Source organism: Giraffa tippelskirchi, chromosome 3 (assembly GCF_054371585.1).
Source record: "Giraffa tippelskirchi isolate mGirTip1 chromosome 3, T2T-mGirTip1v1.2.pri, whole genome shotgun sequence".
NCBI lineage: Eukaryota > Metazoa > Chordata > Mammalia > Artiodactyla > Giraffidae > Giraffa > Giraffa tippelskirchi.
This window is the reverse complement of record NC_137277.1, coordinates 84140415-84160199: the sequence shown is the minus strand read 5'-3', so window position 1 is coordinate 84160199 and position 19785 is coordinate 84140415. Positions and strand designations below refer to the sequence as shown.

The window sequence follows — 19785 nt, the reverse complement described above, 5'->3', positions numbered from 1 at the left end:
AGAAAGCCCACACGGTAATGAAGATCCAGCACAGCCAAAACCAAATACATAAAATCTAAAAATATATGTATGCATTTTAAAAAAGAAATCAGTGAATGATAATGTTAACTTGGGGTATTTTAACATATTGATACCTTTCAGACTTCCCTAGTGGTCCAGTAGCTAAGACTGTGAGCTCCTAATGCAGGGGGCCCAGGTTTGATCCCTCGTCAGGGAACTAGATCGCATATGCTGCTAGTAAGACCCGGCACATCAAATAAATAAATATTTAAAATAAAAGGTTGATATCTTTAAGAAATGTCCAGGATTTTACTTACATTAATAAGCAACCATCCCTCACAAAGGAACTACATGTACTAGAATTTCACTTCCATTAAATCCATAAACCTTTCTTATTTATGAACTGCTAGGTGAATGCCTTTATGTCTTTAGGGATACCAGTTAACAGAACTGTTAGAATGAAAACAAATCCAAGCAAAGACTTGATAAGGAGGGTTGGTCTTGAAGACCTGTTCCACCACACTAACTGGTCTTCTTCAAGAGGCCCCCAAAGTTCCTTAAATGCAGGGAGAAGCTTATCCCCTGGTAAAATCTCTTAACCATACAATTTTAGTGATAGTATCTTGCATCTTTCATTTGTAAAATCTCTCCTCTTTATTCACCTCTTTCTCCTGTACCTACTCATTCTTACCAACACCTCAATTCCTCATTCTATCATAATCTCTTACTAACTAATGATCATTATACAGAATGTCAGGGGTAAGTCAATGGATGTCAGAGTCAAAAACATGCACAAGTAACACTTACTGCTTTCCGTTGTAACAGAGGCAGTGAGGTTGTGTTTTATACAGGCTAGTGACCGAGTAAGACTGGGAAAGATCATTTACTTAAGTATATGTCAGTATCATTACTCCAGAAAGAAGGTAGATGTATAAGTTTGCACCATCACAGAAACATGTCTGAATTCCAATCAACTGTTCAACTTGATAGCTAACTAAACTATAATGAAAGATTTGAAACTGAGAATATGTTAAAATAAATGCATATAATCCAATCAAAAATATATGGAAGAAAAACAGGTGACAATTTTCTGGAACTATAATGCTTGGCAAAGCTATTAGTTAATAATGTGCTTTTACTGAGCCTTACCTATACCTACTGGTTCATCTGCCAATCACAAAATAAAAATGTATGTTGAACGAATAAAGTATAAAAACAAAAAACCTTAAGTCTGAAAGATGAAACTCTGGAGACAGAATAGACTTTGTGATTGTCCTGTTGTTGTTGTTCAGTTGCTCAGTTGTGTCTGACTCCTTGCGACCCCATGGACTGTAGCACCAAGCTTCCCTGTCCTTCACTATCTCCTGGAGTTTGCTCCGACTCATGTCCATTGAGTCAATGGTGCCATCCAAGCATGTCATTCTGTTTTCCCCTTCTCCTCCTGCCCTCAATCTTTCCCAGCATCAAGGTCTTTTCCAATGAGTCAGCTCTTCGCACCAGGTGGCTAAAGTATTGGAGCTTCAGCTTCAGCATCAGTCCTTCCAGTGAATATTCAGGGTTGATTTCCTTTAGGATTGACTGGTTTGATCTCCTTGCTGTCTAAGGAACTCTCAAAAATCTTCTCCAGGACCACAGTGCAAAAGCATCAATTCTTTGGCACTCAGCTTTCTTGATGGTACAACTCTCATATTCACACATGACTACTGGAAGGCCTTCAGGTCCCACCCCAGACCTTCAGACACAGAATCTTGTTAACAAGATTCTGAGGTGATTCTTATGTGGATTAAAGTTAAGAGAAACATCAACTCCCTCATAATATAGATGAAACAGCTAAGAGATCCAAGCTTCTAAAACTGTAAAATAGGCAGGCTAATATACACAAACCAAAAATTCCAAAGAAATTACATTTTTAAAAAACCCAATCCATTGTTTAGAGACTGCTTTACAGTCTCTCCCTGGAAGCCCAACCTGATTTCATGTATGCCGTTCTCCCCAAGCATCTCTAAGCATGATCAAATCAATAGGTTCCCCCAGCAAACTTATCAACTTTCTCATCTCTTCCACTCCTTTAGAAATCATTCCTATCTAACATCCCTTAACAGAACCACCACCTACCTAGTCAACCTTGTCAAAACTTTCATAATCACCTGAGAGTCTGCGAACTCCCTCTACATTTAAACTTTATTGATCTTTCTGAATATATGTAGACTCCATCCATTCTTCTCACAGCTACCAAGGTTTATCCCAAGACAAATCCTATCACATCACTTTCTGTCTTAAAAATTGTTAGTGTTTCATTACAGTTGAACAGACTCAGTCGAGACTTCATTAATACTTTCCATTAAGTTGACCAGCTATATGAAAAAAAAAAGTATACTAAAAAATGCATGTAACAACAGAATTGGCAAAATATAAGCAGATTACTCGAGTTCTGTCTGGTGTAACACATCTGCTTTCAGTGTGATGATGTGGATAACACGAACTCCTTTCCATATCAACAGTGAAAGTAAATAAATGAAATACAATCTTCTAAATGTAGTAAATCAATTATAGTATCTTCTACTACCCTCAGTTTTCATTTTACTATAAATCAGAGAAAGTATTAAGTATTATGTCTAGTCAATGAGTAAATGCATATGCTTGCTTACAGAAAAGTATCGTACACACATCATAATCTTATCAAAACCAGGGAAGATCTGGAAACATCAGTCTATTTGTATAACAAAAACAGATTTGGCTTATTCAAGAGTTGGTGACCAGTCCCAAAAAGTTTATTAAAATATTGTTTCCAAGAGCCTATAACTTCAGGATAAAGTCACACTACTATAAAGGTTTACAAAAGCATGGAGTTATATATATGCGTTAATGCTTGATAAGTGTGGGGGGCAGTACAAACACAAACTCACATGTTCATATGTTTTCCAGCTTCCTACTATTTAATTCCTTTAAACAATAAGATGTTTTTATTTAGTCATTTCTGTATAAACTACACAATACTAAGTATTACAGACTATGATTTAATATTTTTCTTGAAGGTTCAGGTTTGTTACAATGAATATACTACTAAAATTTTGGTGTCTGAATACAGAAATATCACAGAGGCTATTGTAGTGTAGTGAGTTGCCTTACCCTGATCTACATGGCCCCTAATTATTGAACTTACAGTTCTTAAATCTAACTTTATATTTTAAAAATCTTCTGGGACTTCCCTGAGGATCCAGAGGCCAAGACTCAGTGCTCCCAATGCAGGAGACCCAGATTCGATCCCTGGTCAGGGAACTGGAACCCATTTGCCACAACTAAGAATTGGTGCAGCCAAATAAAATAATTAAATAAATAAATATAAAAAAATAAAAATTCTTCTTTGCAGGTTATCACCTGTGCTCATCTTTTAACTCACTACTTACTCTGCAGTAAGCCTGGAAAAAAGACACAGGGTTTATAAATATTTTATATAAAACTATATTAAATAGATTATAGTGGGGGTTCCTGAGCATTCTTCCACTATAAACATGTAGGCTCTGTGGCAACTATTTAGCCACTCAAAGGCACTTCCCAGCCTCCTGGCCATACTTTGGAGACCTGGGGTTACCAACCGTCTGACCATCAGATAAGTAGGACGCTACTATAGACAGCAGAGACTGGCCTAAATTTGCTTATAGCTTTAAGTTTATTACCTAGAGGTCATTAACAATCTGCAAATTACTACATTAAATGCATCATAAAATGCCTCGCTTTAAAAATCAATTTATTAACATATAATTTATGTACAATAAACTGTACTCATTTAATGTGGATAATTAAAAGAGTTTCGACAGATGTTATTACCACCGTCAAGATTCAGCAACATTTTTCATACCCTCCAAAGTATCTTCATGTTCTTTTGTAGTCTATATCTCTACCTCTTGTCCTATTCAACCACTTATTTGCTTTTGGTCACTATAAATTTCTATTATTTTATTTAAATGGAATCACACAGCACAAACCCTTTGTGTTTGAATGTCTCAGTATCTACCATGAAGATTCACCTTAAACTGATGGATATTGTTCTCATCAGATTTTAAATACAACTAGACCAGGATTTTAGTTATGGAAAAGCAATAAAGCAAATTTGTAATTGCTACTTTGTTTCTGAAGTTGTTCTTAAATACTCTCATATCGCTAATGATATTAGGCATCAGATATAATCAACCTGTTAGCTAGAAAAAGAAAAAAGAATCATCAATATAGTTATGGTTGCCACTTGTTGACTTTTAATGGCTAGAAAGAGCTTAAAATGTAATACATACTGTATCTGTATGTGTTCATTTTAATAACACAATTTAATATTTGAGTGTTATGTGCTACACACTATGTATGTATGCATACTCAGTTGCCCAGTTGTGTCCAACTCTTTGCGAAGCCATGGACTGTAGCACACCAGTCTCCTGTGTTCATGGGATTTTCCAGTAATCCCATACTGGAGTGACTTGCCATCTCCTACTCCAGGGGATCTTCCTGACTCAGGGATCAAACCTGCATCTCTTGCATCTCCTGCACTGGCAGGCAGATTCTTTACCACTGAGCCACCTGGGAAGTCCCACACACTATGCATTACCCCAAATAATCCTTCCAATACATATGAGGTATTACTATTATAACTCATTTTATGATTTAAAAAACTGGGCTTTAAGGAGATAAATAATTTGCCCAAAGTCATACAGAAAATACTGGAACCAGAGTTTGAATCCAGGACTGTCTGACTGCAAACGCATGTTCTGAACCACTGACCACATATACTGATTTAAAATCACAGGTCCAAAAAGGTCATCAAAAGCCCAATAATTAGGTCAAATGTATTTCTAACAGCAATACAGCTAAGGAAACATGAGTATCTATCAGCTTAAGAGACTCTTAAGACAAAAGTAATAAATAGGACAAAAAATGGATTTCTTCAATTCCTTATTTATATAAATAACTATATCGCAGGGAGGTATTCAAAGTCTGAAAATTATCCAATGCAATTTTATTAAATTAAATAAAAATTTGAAGAAACCAGTATGAATAAGATTTACTGCCCTGGAGAACCTCAGTTCACTTGTAAAGATAAACAGACATGTAAATAGATTATTACTGTAGATAGTACCTTGTTCCTAGGTATACTCAAGGAATACATGAAGATCTTTTCAGAAAATAAACCAAAAACTATGTGATCAACAATATCAGGTATCAATGAATCATTTAGAGACTGAAATATAACCGTGCACATTAGGTACCATTCATAAAAATAAAAACACCTCAGCCATAAATAGATTTCTGAGTGAGCCTAAAAACCTGGCAGCAAACATCTATTAGAATCCTTAGGGGAAATTTTGAAAGATCTAGCAAGAGGAGTCAACCTGTGGCTTGGAGAATGACCACAGCTGATAGTGGAAGCAGAGCCAAAACCCAATACAATTGTCTGAAACGGGCAGATGGGGAGCAGGAGGAGGGAGGAACACTCACGGAGAACGATGACAAGAGCCATAGGGCAACTATTTTAATCTGGGGATAACACGAGACACTCAGAGGAGGTCTGCTCTAGGCTCAAGAAAAACAGGACAATGTAAAAAGTGTGGGTAGGCAGGATGACAAACTAGAAGAAGCATTTAACATTTTTAATGAGATAAGCATCATGTGTGCAAAAGATACCCAAGAACAAGATGAAGGAACAGGAAGTTCTAGCCCTTATTCCCTCAGAGAGACACAGAATTAACAACAATTTATGGACCAAAATTCTTTATGAGAACTCTTAAAAACTGTTTAAGAAACTGCAGTAGCCCTAAGTGAGTGCAAAGCCAAGAAGAGCTGCACTGTAAGCAGAGAGAAGAAGAGATGTGGTATTTTATCCATGATTGCCCCTTCCCCAAGTCAGCATAACTCGGCCTGGCTTGTGGCTTGTCTAGGTTACACCTAGAGGTGGAAGAGGAGGCATAAGAAGAGGATAAGAGTGGATCTGTGTCTAACATTCTGGCTTTTCAGAGGGTTGCCCAAGAGATGGGCTACTATCTCGCCTGATTGAGTGCTAACAGAACTGGTATAGTCTGGATGCCTGGGGCAGGGTTCAGTTCAGTTCAGTCGCTCAGTCATGTCTGACTCTTTGCGACCCCATAAACCGCAGCACACCAGGCCTCCCTCTCCATCACCAACTGCCGGAGTCCCCCCAAACCCATGTCCATTGAGTCAGTGATGCCATCTAACCATCTCATCCTCTGTCGTCCCCTTCTTCTCCTGCCTTCAATCTTTCACAGCATCAAGGTATTTTCCAATGAGTCAGCTCTTCACATCAGGTGGCCAAAGTATTGGAGTTTCAGCTTCAGCATCAGTCCTTCCAATGAATATTCAGGACTGATCTCCATTAGGATGGACTGGTTGGATCTCCTTGCAGTCCAAGGGACTCTCAAGAGTCTTCTCCAACACCACAGTACAAAAACATCAATTCTGCGATCAGCTTTCTTTATAGTCCAACTCTCACATCCATACATGACCACTGGAAAAACCATAGCCTTGACTAGATGGACCTTTGTTGGCAAAGTAATGTCTCTGCTTTTTAATATGTTGTCTAGGTTGGTCATAACTTTCCTTCCAAGGAGTAAGCGTCTTTTCATTTCATGGCTGCAGTCACCATCTGCAGTGATTTTGGAGCCCAGAAAAATAAAGTCAGCCACTGTTTCCCCATCTATTTCCCATGAAGTGATGGGACCAGATGCCATGATCTTAGTTTTCTGAATGTTGAGCTTTAAGCCAACTTTTTGGGGCAGGGTGGTGGTGCTGAAAGCAAGGGAGAGTGAGGGTAGCCTGGTACAGCATCAGAGGGCCTAGGGTGTCCCAGACAGACAAGAGAAGGCGCCCAACTTGTTGCTTCGCCCTCAGTGGGGAGACAGAAGAGTGGGCAAGTTTCCTGTGCTCCAGTTTTTCAGATATCCACTCACAGGGACTGGTATTTGTCTTGCCTAATTTGGGCGTGAACAGGGAGCTGGCATACTTTGGATGCCCAGGGGCTACTGAAAACAAAGAGAGCAGGATAACTTGTTCCTGTAATACCAGAGAATCTGCTGTATCAAGACTGACACCAGATAGCACAAAAGATTACAAAGTTCTAAAAAAGAAACTGACATTTGTCTGTACTAGGGCAACAACACACACAAGCCTAAAGAAGTCGCATCTACCCTCAAAAGGTGTCAGAGGCCCTCATAACCTTTACCTGGGTAGACTGGTGAAGGGCTCCCTCTGAATGAAGTCAGTCTCAAGTCTGAGAGAAATGGCTGTTTTACATGTGCATAAAACTCAGAAAGAAAATCATAAATTACATGAAGAATCAGGGAAACACGGCCCAATCAGCAAAAATAAACCTCCCATATAAACCAACCCCGAATAAATAAATAAAATTAAAAAAAAAAAAAAAAAAACAGCCACACCATCCAAAGCAACCTACAGATTTAATGGGATCCCTAGCAAATTACTCATGACATTTTTCATAGAACTAGAATAAATAATCTCAAAATTTATATGGAAGCATAAAAGACCCAGAATTATCAAAACCATCCTGAGAAAAAATAACAAAGCTAGAGGAATAACTCTCTCAGATTCATATAATATTATAAAGCTACAGCAGTCAAACAACACGGTACTGGCACAAAAACATACCTATAGATCAATGGAACAGAAAAGCGAGCCTAGAAATAAACCCACACACCTACAGTCAATTAACCTTTGACAAAGAAGGCAAGAACATACAATGGAAAAAAGACAGTCTCTTTAGCAAGTGGTGGTGAGAAAGCTGGACAGCCACATGTACATCAATGAAGTTAGAACACACCCTCACGCCATACACAAAAGTAAACTCAAAACGGTTTAAAGACTTAAATTTAAGACACAAGACCATAAAACTCCTAGAAGAGAACATAGGTAAAAGAAATAAAAGCAAAAATAAACAAATGGGACCTAATCAAACTTAGAAGCTTTTGCACAGCAATAGAAGCTGTAAACAAAACAAAAGGACAATTTCCAGACTGGGAGAAAATATTTGCAAATGATGCAACCAACAGGGATTAATTTCTAAAATGTATAAATAGCTCATATAAATCAATAACAATAAAAACAAACCATCCAATCAAAAAATGAGCAGGGCTTCCCTGGTAAGGTAGTGGTTAAGAATCCACCTCTCAATGAAAGGGACACTGGTTCGATCCCTGATCCAGGAAGATCCCACATGCTGTGGAGCAATTAAGCCTGTGTGCCACAACTACTGAGCCTGAGTTCTAGAGCCCACAAGCCGCAACTACTGAGCCCACAAGCTGCAACTTCTGAAGCTTGTGCACCTAGAGCCTGTGCTCCACAACAAAGTAGCCACAGCAATGAGAAGCCTGCACACTGCAACGAAGAGTAGCCCTTGCTCGTGGCAACTAGAGAAAGCCAGCATGCAGCAACGAAGACCCATCACAGCCAAAAAAATACATAAATCTTTAAAAAAATGGGCAGAAGACCTAAACAGACCTACCAGAAGATATACATATGATCCACAGGCACATGAAAGGATGCTCAGCATTGCTAATCATTAGAGAGATGCAAATCAAAGCTACAATGAGGTATCACTTCATACAGGTCAGAATGGCCATTATTTAAAAGTCTACAAATAAAAAATGCTGGAAAGGGTGTGGAGAAAAGGGAACACTTCTACCACAATGTTGGTGGGAATGTAAGTTGGTGCAGTCACTATGGAGAACAGTATGGAGGTTCCTTAAAAAAACGGAAAATAGAGTTGCCATATGATTCAGGATTCCCACTACTGGGCATACATATGGAGAAAATTATAATTTGTAAAGATACATGCACCCCAATATTCACAGTGGCACTGTATAACAGCCAAGACATGGGAACAATCTAAATGTCTATTAACAGAGGAATGGATAAAGAAGATGTGGTATATATACAGATACTGGAATATTACTTCACCATAAAAAGAATGAAATAATGCCATTTTCAGCAACATGGATGGACCTAGAGATTATCATACTATGTGAAGTAAGTCACAGAGATAAAGACAAATACCATATGATATCAGTTGTATGTGGAATCTAAAATATGACACAAATGAACTTATTTATGAAACAGAAACAGACTCACAGATATAGAAAACAAACTTACAGTTACCAAAGGGAGGGATAAATTAAATTTAGGAGTTTGGAATTAGCAGATACAAACTATTACATACAAAATAGATAAATGACATGGTCCTACTGTGAAGCTTGGGGAACTAGATTCAATATCCTGTAATAAATCATAATGAGATAAATCATATGAAAAAAAGTATGTGTAAAACTGAATCACTTTGCTGTATATGAAAAACACAAAATTGTAAATTAGCTATACTTCAATTAAAAATTTTTTTATAAACCAGGAAAAAAGTCATAAAAGGTCAATTCACCAGGAACATATTACAATTATAAATACATATGTACTTAACATTAGGGCACCCACATATATGAAACGCATTCATAGAGTTGAAGGCAGAAACAGTTACATAGTAATAGTAGATTTCAATATCCCACTTTTGATGATGGATAGAACCAGACAGATCAATAAGAAAAGGGAGGACCTGAATAACACTATACATCATTTGGACCTAAAAGACATAAAAAACATTCACCCAACAGCATCAGAATATGTATTCTTCTCAAGCACACAGAGAACATTCATGTATCACATGTTGGTCACAAATGAAGTCTTAACAAATTTAAGAAAACTAAATCATACCAAATGTCTTTTCCAATCACAACAACATAAAACTAAAGTCAAGAGCACTAGGAAACCCGGAAACTTCACAAATATGTGTAAATTACACAACACTCATGAATGACCAAGGGGGTCAAAGAAGAGATCACAAGGGAAATTAGAAAATATCTTGAGACAAATAAAAACATAACGAACTGAGAAGGAATTTTATAGCAATAAACCTCTACATTAAAAAAGGAGTTTCAAATCAACAACCTAACTTCACACCTCAAGAAACTAAAAAAGAATAACAAACTAAAATCAAAGGTAACAGAAGAAAGGAAATAAAAATCAGAAAAGAAATAAAATAGAAAATAGAAAAACAGTAAAATAAAGAAAGATCAACAAAACTAACACAAAACAGAATGGAGAGCCCAAAAATAAACACTCATGTAGATGTTAAAGAGATCTTTGTTTCTTAATTTTTTAATTCGTTTTATTGAAGTACAGTTTATTTACAATGTTGTTTTCATTTCTGGTATACAGCAAAGTGATTCAGTTTTTATACACACACTCATATATATATAAAAAATATATATTTTATTTTTCAGAATTATTTAACCATATAAGTTATTACAAATATTGAGTATGGCCAAAAGGATAGTGTCAACAAATGATGCTGGCAAAACTGGTATCCAAAAGAAAGAGAATGAAGATACTATAAACAAAAATTAACTCAAAATCTATTACAGACCTACATGTAAGACCTGAAACTATAATACTCCAAGAAGAAGACAGCGAGAAAGCTTCAAGACAATGGAATGAGTAATGATTTCTTATACATAACATCAAAAGCACAAGTCACAAAAACAAACAAATGGGACTACATCAAACTGAAAAAATCTTGCACAGCAAAGGAAGCCATCAACAGAGTGAAAAGGTAACCTACAGAATGGGAGAAAATATTTACAAACCGATATCAGATAAGGAGACATAAGAACTCATACAACTAAAAAAGATTTTTTTAATGGACAAAGGACTTGAATATAACAGTTCTCCAAGAAGGTATACAAATGGTTAATAAGCTTATGAAAAGATGCTCAACATCACTAGTCATCAGGGAGATAAAACCACAACCACAGTGAGGTACTGCCTCATTGCCCACAGTATGGCCACTATCAAAAAGACAAAAACAACAAGGACTGGAGAAGACGTGGAGAAACTGGAACCCTTATGCACTGTTAGTGGGATTGTAAATGGTACAGCCTTTACAGTAAACAGCATGAAGGTTCCTCAAAAAATTAAAAACAGAACTACCATATGCCCCAGCAATCCCACTTTAGGATACATATACACATATATATAAAACTAAAAACGGACCTTGAAGAGATATTTGCAGATCCATATACACTGCAGCATTATTCAAAACAGGTAAGATGTGTAAGTAACCTAAATGCTCACTGAAGGATGAATGGATACAGAAATGTGAGCCAATTACAAAAAGATAAATACCACATAATTCTATTTACATGAGATATTACAGTAACCAAACTCATAGAAACAGAAAGAAGAATGGTGGTTTTCAGCAGTGGGGGAAGAAAAGAAGTGAGAATTGTTGTTCAGTGGCTGCAGTTTCGGCCATGCAAGATGACAAAGTTCTAAAGATGCACTCTACAACAATGTGAACAGAGTAAGCAATAGTATAATCTATACTTAAAAATTATTGAGAGTAAAAAGATATATGTGTATATGCATACATGTAGTTCAGAAAAATGAGGGTATCGATTAGGAGTACCAAAGGGATACTCCACTGAGACAAATTAATAACTGCTCTTCCCCAGCAAATCCAAATACATCTCTTCACATAAAACAAGTTGTTATCCTTAACCTATACACTGTCCATGATGCTCTTTGAAAAGTTATCCTTATCCATGGCAGAGGAGGTTTCTGAAATCTGAATTTATTAAATTTATTTTTATTATATATATGTAAAGTTTCCATTTTCCCTCAGCTCAACTAATAGGAATTACTTATCTCTACTGACAGAGGAGAACTGAAGGATTATTAATATTTTCAGTCAACAGAAGACAGATATAAATGTGACTGAAATCTAGACAGTGAAACATTTCTAGTGCAAGGAAAAAATGAAAGGATTACTAATTATTTAAGGACAGCACCTATACTGAACTCTTAAAGCCAGATCTATGAATATTTACATGGTATTTATGAAGTCCTTGACTATTTCCACCTTCAGTATGTTTAACTCACATAAGCTGAAAAAGAATGTCACAAAGGTTAAGCCTAAAGTTAAAAAAAAAACACCTTCTTTATATATGAGACCTATATATATTTATTATAGCCACAAAAGAGTATAAAGAGCCAGTTTATATTTCTGAGACAGAACATGACACTGCTACGTAACTCATTAACTTCTCTATGTATTGGGTATAACAAAGGTTAAATTTGTTAAAACAGAAAACCACAAACTAGCCCAGATAACCACAATGGTGTGGTTACTCACCCAGAGCCAGACATCCTGGAGTGTGAAGTCAAGTGGGTCTTAGGAAGCATTCCTACAACCAAAGCTAGTGGAGGTGATGGAATTCCAGCTGAGCTATTTCAAATCCTAAGAGATGATGCTGTTAAAGTACTACACTCAATATGCCAGCAAATATGGAAAACCTAGCAGTGGTCACAGGACTGAAAAAGGTCAGTTTTCATTCTGATTCCAAGAAAAGCAATGCCAAGGAATGTTCAAATTACTGCACAATTGCTCTCACTACACATGCTAGCAAGGTATTGCTCAAAATCCTTCAAACTAGGCTTCAACAGTCTGTGAACCAAGAACTTCCAGATGAACAAGCTGGATTTAAAAATGACAGAGGAATCAGAGATCAAATTGCTAACATCCTCTGGATCATAGAAAAAGCAACAAAATTAAAAAAAAAAAATCTGCTTCACTGACTAGGAGAAAACTTGCAACTATGTGGTTCACAACAAACTGTGGAAAATTCTTAAAGAGACAGGAGTACCAGACTACCTTACCTGTCTCCTGAGAAACCTGTATGCAGGACAAGAAACATCAGTTAAAACCGGACGTGGAGCAACAGACCAGTTTCAAATTGGGAAAGGAGCAGTCAAGGCTATATATTCTCACCCTGCTTATTTAACTTACATGCAGAGAACATCATGCAAAATGCTGGGCTCACAAACTGGAATCAAGATTGCTGGGAGAAATATCAACAACCTCAGATATGCAGATGATACCATTCTAATGGCAGAAAGTGAAGAGGAACTAAATACCCTCTTGATGATGGTGATGGAGGAGTGAAAAGGCTGGCTTACAACTCAACATTCAAAAAACTAACTTTCGTATTCATTGGAAGTACTGATGCTGAAGCTCCAATACTTTGGCCACCTGATGCAAAGAGCCGACTCACTGGAAAAGACCCTGATGCTGGGAAAGATTGAGGGCCAGAAGGAGAATGGGGCAACAGAGGATGAGACAGTTGGATGGCATCACTGACTCAATGGACATGAGTTTGAGCAAACTCTGGGAGATGGTGAAGGACAGGGAAGCCCAGAGTGCTCGAGTCCATGGGGTCCCAAAGAGTCAGACATGACTGAGCAACTCAACAACAAGGTTAAGTTTATAACAGAGAAAACCACAAACCTCTTTCATTGCATCTTAATCTGTGATCTCTTCCCTCTTTCCAATCTTAAGTACACACTTGATTTCTTTCTGTTTTTAAGACATAATGTCACCTACCTGTCACCTTTTCCTAATCTTTAGTTCTTTAAACACTAAGAACAATTAAGTCAGTTTTCTGGAAAATATTTGGTGATATCTGGCAGGGTAGTTTAATTAGGTAGGTGCATGAATATAATACATATCTGTTTCCAACATCAATGTACTTAATTCTGCTTATCAATAAATCTTCAAAATTCATATTTTGGGGACAAATACCAGACTCAACTAGTTAAATTTTAATGTATATCACCAACCACATATATAATATGCACCTATCATACAATAGCATAAATTACACTTTTATCTACACTATAAATGTCATATCAACATTCATATCACATATGCTTTAGTGAAACAGCTTATAAATATGAAAAAACAGGGAAGGAGGTGATAAGCAAAGAAAGGGAAGAGCTGCTTTCCCCATTTTCTATTGATATATTCTGGCAAATTCTAAAATTGCTGTATTCTCAATCTGTTCTGGCAAAATGCGACTAAAAAAAAGTTGGCTAATTATTTGGAACCTCATGCTTTTTCTTATTCAAAATGGATATTCCACTTTGTGAAATCCACTGAAATTTAGAGAATGGAAAGATGATTTTTTCCCAAATAAGTAAAATCTGAATCACTCTATATACTTACTACCTTTTTGTTATTTTATACATTATAATCTAAGAGAAAGTACATTCATTTATATTTTGACATGGCAGAAGTCTATCCTTGCAGAATCAATGACAAAAGATCAATATTTGCCTTAGGATCACGACAAAACTATCTTCAAAGAAATCTGTGGGGGAGGGGGTGGGTGCGTGTGTGTGTGTGCACGTATGAGCTATAAATACAAATATACATAAATGTATTTTTTAGACATTTCTAAGATAGATTGTATCTACTGTTAAGATAATTTTAAAAAATTAAAACACTCCAAAGTTCAGCTGTATAGAATAAAAAGGATCCTTTCTCTTCCTAGTTCATAACAGTTTCATCAACCTATCTAGTGGTGATCTGAGCTATTTATACAAATATATGCACTTCTTTTCTGGAAACAAAGAAACACATAATGATTAAAACAACACAAAAATAATTACCATGGAATTGGAAAGCTTGCTAAACAAGGTAGCTCTGACAACCCTAGAGAGAGAAGGCTCCCTGAACTGATTACAGTCTGTTCTCTTCCGGACCTATCAACAAAAAGGTACGTGGTGAAAAAGGAAAAAGAAAGAAGAACCAGCTTTTAGTACTTCCCACAATGAATGACCTGCCTCTAGATAAGACAAAGTCTGACAGTAACCCATCATTTACTTTTGCGTCAGAGTTCCTCCACAAAGAAACCTCTGATTTTCTGGTGCAAATATGGCTCCCTAAACTGAAGACCACATTTCTCAGTTTGCTCTGCTTTGCTGCTAGGAACAGCCAATGGGAACTAAGTGAAAGTGACAGGGATCTTCACCCTTTCTGTCTCCTAGCTGAAATGTGGACATAGTCTGTCACTCCAGCAGCGACCTGAGATAAACTTGTAAGCCACACACAGGAAAATGGTAAGACGGGACCAGTCTGGATCTGCCACCTTGCAGAGGGCTATTGGCCTTGAAATACTTCCAGATTTCTCGAATGTGGGAGAAAAATAAACATCTATTTTGTATTAGAAACTGATGCTTACTCAGTTACTTTTAGTCAAACCTAATCCCAATTCATGCATAAAATTCTCCAAGCCAGGCTTGAGCAATACATGAATTGTGAACTTCCAGATGTTCAAGCTGGTTTTAGAAAAGGCAGAGGAACCAGAGATCAAACTGCCAACATTCGCTGGATCATCGAAAAAGCGAGAGAGTTCCAGAAAAACATCTATTTCTGCTTTATTGACTATGCCAAAGCCTTTGACTGTGTGGATCACAATAAACTGTGGAAAATTCTGAAAGAGATAGGAATACCAGACTACCTGACCTGCCTCTTAAGAAACCTGTATGCAGGTCAGGAAGCAATAGTTAGAACCGGACATGGAACAACAGACTGGTTCCAAATAGGAAAAGGAGTATGTCAAGGCTGTATATTGTTACCCTGCTTATTTAACTTCTATGCAGAGTACATCATGAGAAACGTTGGGCTGGATGAAGTACAAGCTGGAATCAAGATTGCCGGGAGAAACATAAATCACCTCAGATATGCAGATGATACCACTCTTATGGCAGAAAGTGAAGAAGAACTAAAGAGCCTCTTGATGAAAGTGAAAGAGGAGAGTGAAAAAGTTGGCTTAAAGCTCAACATTCAGAAAACTAAGATCATGGCATCTGGTCCCATCACTTCATGGGAAATAGATGGGGAAACAGTGGAAACAGTGGCTGACTTTATTTTGGGGGGCTCCAAAATCACTGCAGATGGTGACTGCAGCCAGGAAATTAAAAGACGCTTACGCCTTGAAAGGAAAGTTATCACCAACCTAGACAGCATATTAAAAAAGCAGAGACATTACTTTGTCCACAAAGGTCCGTCTAGTCAAGGCTATGCTTTTTCCAGTGGTCATGTATGGATGTGAGAGTTGGACAATAAAGAAAGCTGAGCGCCGAAGAATTGATGCTTTTGAACTGTGGTGTTGGAGAAGACTCTTGAGAGTCCCTTGGACTGCAAGGAGATCCAACCAGTCCATCCTAAAGGAAATCAGTCCTGGGTGTTCATTGAAGGACTGATGTTGAAGCTGAAACTCCAATATTTTGGCCACCTGATGCGAAGGGCTGACTCACTGGAAAAGACCCTGATGCTGAGAAAGATTGAAGGCAGGAGGAGAAGGGGACGACAGAGGATGAGATGGTTAGATGGCATCACCGACTCAATGGACATGAGTTTGGGTAAACTCTGGAGTTGGTGATGGAGAGGGAGGCCTGGTGTGCTACGGTTCATGAGGTCGCAAAGAGTCGGACACAACTGAGCGACTGAACTAAATCCCAATTCTTTTTCCTTACCACAAAAGATAGTCCACTTCTGTTTCTTTTACTTGGGGATTTTCCTTTATGAGGTCATGTCTTTCTGAGTATAACATAAAATTTTTTTAAAGTAATAGTATGAAAGACTTTCCATCACCCTTTGCCACCAGCTACCCTAAGAATTCTATGACACTAACAAAATAAGAGCTAAAACATGTGCAAACAGAAAGGCTCTAAATTATTTTCTGTTATCTAGATATTACCACCCTCAAAGATGTTTTTGTTTGTCTGTTATAACAATACAGTGAAAATCAAGAGCAGAATTTAAGTTTGATGGCGACTGGATTTGCTTGGAAAGTTCCTGGAAAAATCCAGAGCTTTAAACTTCTTACCAGTGGGACAGGCTCCATTGCCTCCAAGGCTCCCACACTGCATTGCCACTTTCTTCATTTCCTTTTAAATGTACATTTAAGATAGTAGAATCTTTTTTAATAAAAAAGACAGAAAAAGTTTTAGAAATTAAAAAGGTAAGGGCCCTCAGGAGAGGACACAGAGCAAATACAAATCAGAAAGAGTCATCATGTATGTTAGTTGCTCAGTTATGTTTGACTCTTTGCAACCTCACAACAGACTGTAGCCCACCAGGCTCCTCTGTCCATGGAATTCTCCAGGCAAGAATACTGGAGTGGGTGGCCATTCCCTTCTCCAAGGGATCTTCCCGACTCAGGGACTGAACCCAGGTCTACTGCACTGCAGGCAGATTCTTTACCGTCTGAGCCACCAAGGAAGCCCCATCATGGTATAGATGTCTAAATATCACTGATAAAAATAATAGGAATTATATCTGAACAACAGAAGCAAAATGAGGTTGTAAAACCATTCTGTAAATATCTTCTTTTCCTTGTGGCTATGACCCAGTATACACATCTACTCTAGAATGCATAAGGAAGTCAAAGATTTGCCCACTGCAGTAGTAGGAACACAAATAGTGCCTACATCAGGGGTTGGCACACCATACCTCACCAGCCAAATCCAGGCCACTCTCTGGTTTTATAAGGCCAATGAGCTAAAAATGGATTCTGTATTTTTCAATGGTTATATTTTAAATAGCTAAGTACCTACATAACATAATATTCTCAATTGGGCTGCAAAATCTCTAATATTTGCTACTGAATCTTTAACCGAAAACATTTGCCAACACCTGATCTACATGACTAACCATGTATTTTAAACTAAAGTTTAAAGAAAGGAAAAATAAACATAATTTTAATTTGGAGAAGTTTGGCAAAGTCCACAGTATAGTTGACAGCATTATGATGTTAAAAATAACCTTTAACAGTTGGGGAAGAAAGGATTACTTAGAACTTGAATGTAAACCACTGGTTCTCAATTAGCAAATAAATCTACTTGGAAATATATTTTATGATATGAGGTACTAATAAGCACTATTTGTAGTCAAAAACTTAGGGAAATACTTACAGAAAGTTGAACAAATTATTATCTTTTATGTGTGTTCTTCTTGTTTTACGGTAAGATTCTCAGAGTTTAAAAAAAAAATCTCCAGAATAAGATGCAGTATGTGCCAAATCCAAAATTCATTTCACCTTACTTCTATGACACCAAATATCTGGAAGAAAGTACCCCAAATAACACTTTCTTTGGTATAATTGGGGAAATACTTACCTCATATGACATCAAAATAAGTTAGTGGGGATTAAAAGGTGAAGTGTATAAAATACATCATAAACTAGAAGAGAACCAAACTAGAAGAGAACCAATTTAACTAATCAAATCTCTTGTGGAGGTGGTGCTTTCCAGGATAAAGAAGAATGGAAGAAAAAGATTCACTGAAAATGTAACCACATAAAATTAAAATATTTTATGTCAAAACCAACAAAAGAGAAGACAAGCCCAGTAAATATGATAAATGGTTGCATACATAACATGTAAAAAATTTACAGGGCAATGAGCATGAAAGTGAAAGTACTAGTTGCTCAGTCTTGTCAGACTCTTTGTGACCCCACGGACTGTAGACTGCTGGGCTCCTCTGTCCATGAAATTCTCCAGGCAAGAATACTGGAGTGGATTGCCATTCCCTTCTCCAGGGGGTCCTTCCTGACTCAGGGATCAAACCCGGGTCTCCGGCATTGCAGTCAGATTCTTTACTATCTGAGCCACCAGGGAAGCCTGGGCAATGAACATGAACAAGTCACTAAGAGAAAAATTTAACAAGTTAACTTTCTTGTGTGTTCACTATTGCCCTCCTTTTGTTGTTTTCCTACTGAAACCAAAAAGAAATTCAAACTTGGTTCAAATCACAATCCAGCTTAAAACCTGGCTATGCACAGTCATCAAGACAGTATGGTACTGGCACAAAGATAGAAATATAGATCAATGGAACGAAATAGAAAGCCCAGAGATAAACCCACGCACCTATGGACACCTTATCTTCGACAAAGGAGGCAAGAATATACAATGGAGAAAAGACAATCTCTTTAACAAGTGGTGCTGGGAAAACTGGTCAACCACTTGTAAAAGAATGAAACTAGAACACTCCCTAACACCATACACCAAAATAAACTCAAAATGGATTAATGATCTAAACGTAAGACCAGAAACTATAAAACTCCTAGAGGAAAACATAGGCAAAACACTCAACGACATAAATCACAGCAGGATCCTCCATGACCCACCTCCCAGAATATTGGAAATAAAAGCAAAAATAAACAAATGGGACCTAATTAAAATTAAAAGCTTTTGTACAACAAAGGAAACTATAAGCAAGGTGAAAAGACAGCCTTCAGAATGGGAGAAAATAATAGCAAACGAAGCAACAGACAAAGAATTAATCTCAAAAATATACAAGCAACTCCTACAGCTGAATTCCAGAAAAATAAACGACCCAATCAAAAAATGGGCCAAAGAACTAAACAGACATTTCTCCAAAGAAGACATACAGATGGCTAACAAACACATGAAAAGATGCTCAACATCACTCATGATCAGAGAAATGCAAATCAAAACTACAATGAGGTACCATTTCACACCAGTCAGAATGGCTGCTATCCAGAAGTCTACAAGCAATAAATGCTGGAGAGGGTGTGGAGAAAAGGGAACCCTCTTACACTGCTGGTGGGAATGCAAACTAGTACAGCCACTATGGAGAACAGTGTGGAGATTCCTTAAAAAACTGGGAATAGAACTGCCATATGACCCAGCAATCCCACTGCTGGGCATACACACCGAGGAAACCAGAATTGAAAGAGACACATGTACTCCAATGTTCATCGCAGCACCGTTTACAATAGCCAGGACATGGAAGCAACCTAGATGTCCATCAGCAGATGAATGGATAAGGAAGCTGTGGTACATATACACAATGGAATA

At 37.4% G+C, this 19785-nt stretch overlaps 1 protein-coding gene across 8 annotated transcripts in view; it reads right to left on the bottom strand.

The window, feature by feature from the left end:
• Window positions 1-19785, bottom strand: part of CHN1 (chimerin 1) — a 217828-nt gene that overhangs the window by 101715 nt on the left and 96328 nt on the right. The window contains exon 1 of one of the 8 annotated variants that reach the window (XM_081585407.1): window positions 17878-18025. The exons of the other annotated variants lie outside the window; for them this stretch is intronic. The gene's annotated coding sequence lies outside the window, so the exon portion shown is untranslated. Of the gene's footprint in view, window positions 1-17877; window positions 18026-19785 lie in introns of those variants that run through there. 8 annotated transcript variants of the gene reach the window in all.